Here is a 1414-nt window from a genome sequence, read left to right as displayed (position 1 = left end):
CAAAGTACCACAGATGGAATGGCTTAAACAACCGAAATTTCTTGTCTCACAGTTCTGGAGCCTGGAGGTCCAAGATCGAGGTGTGGGCTGGGCTGGTTCCTTCTGTGAGCCGTGAGGGAGGATCTGTTCCAGGCCTCTCCCCTCGCTTCAGGTGGTTTGCTGGCCATCTTTGGTTTTCCTTGCCTTGTGGAAGCATCGCCCTGATCTCTGCCTCAGTATTCACGTGGTGAACACTCCCTGTGCGCATGTCTGTCTCCAAATTTCCCCTTTTGATAAGGACATCAAGTCATATTGAATTAGCACCCACCCTAATTACCTAATCTTAACTACTTTGATCTGCAAAGACCTTATTTAGTTCCAAGCAAGATCACATTCACAGGTATCGGGCGTTAGGACTCCAACACATGAATTTCACAGGTTCGAGGGCAAAATTCAGATGTAAAGCATCTGACCACAAAGCTGAAAACTCCGCCCAGGGAACAGCCAGTGGAATGACTGGGTGTTAGCCTTTCAAAAAAACACTCTGGCCTTCCTGGACTGTGGAGAGCAGATTCTGAGCCATCCTCCAGAAAGAGCTAACCTCTGGAAGGTTCTCTTTAAGAATGAGGAGGTGGACAATTCAAGATGAGCAGTGATGTCTGCACTCTCTGGCTCTCAGAGTACCAGTCCCTTCTCTCTGCAAGCAGATGACCAAAAATGAGGCTAAATCTGAGAGCAGCAGGTCTGCTGGGTGTTTGACTTCCCCTACTAAGAACCAACATTTTCCGCTGCTTCTCCCTGGGGATGCAAGGCAGGACAGAAGGTGGAGATGGAGACTAATCACCAGCTTTTGTTGCCAGTATTGATTCCACCCTGCTTTCCCTCCAAATAATTCCTTACTGATTCCTTCTCCTCTGCTCTCTTCAACCCTGAATACTAAGATTATCGACCGTAAGAAATTCAAAGGAAAACAGTAAAGTGAGAAAGTCAACATTTTGCAGACAGCAACCTGTTTGATGTTTCCGAGGCCCCTCTCATTAGGACTCCACAGCCGTGGAGCCCTGTCCGTGCTGGCCAGCACACAGGCACTAGGGACCCATGGATTTTTTTCCTTCTCTGTGTGTGGGTGTGGGTGTGGGTGTGTGTGTGTTTAATGGAGGTACTGGGGATTGAACCCAGGACCTCGTGCATACTAAGCACGCACTCTACCACTGAGCTATACTCTCCCTTTCCTTCTCTGTTTTGACTGAACTTCCTCAGGACTCAAAGGAGTAGGCAAGCTATTTGTGGAGAATCATTTTTCGAGTCGTTTGTTTGTTTCCGTCAAAGCATCTGTTCCTCCCTCTGTTATGCAGTGCAAGAGAAGTACTCCAGCAGAAGAAGGTGCAAGAGAGCCAGGGGCAGGATGGAGATGCCAGCCTCCTCCTTCCTGTGG

General features: G+C 48.5%; 1 non-coding gene across 1 annotated transcript; it reads right to left on the bottom strand.

Moving 5' to 3' along the window:
• Nucleotides 1–1133: 1133 nt before the first annotated feature.
• On the bottom strand, nucleotides 1134–1206 carry TRNAT-AGU. Its single transcript has one exon. It is a non-coding gene; the product is annotated as a tRNA-Thr (tRNA).
• Between the last annotated feature and the right edge of the window lie 208 nt (nucleotides 1207–1414).

Source organism: Camelus ferus, chromosome 3 (assembly GCF_009834535.1).
Source record: "Camelus ferus isolate YT-003-E chromosome 3, BCGSAC_Cfer_1.0, whole genome shotgun sequence".
Lineage (NCBI taxonomy): Eukaryota > Metazoa > Chordata > Mammalia > Artiodactyla > Camelidae > Camelus > Camelus ferus.
The sequence above is the reverse complement of the archived record's forward strand: the minus strand, read 5'-3'. Positions and strand labels throughout refer to the sequence as shown.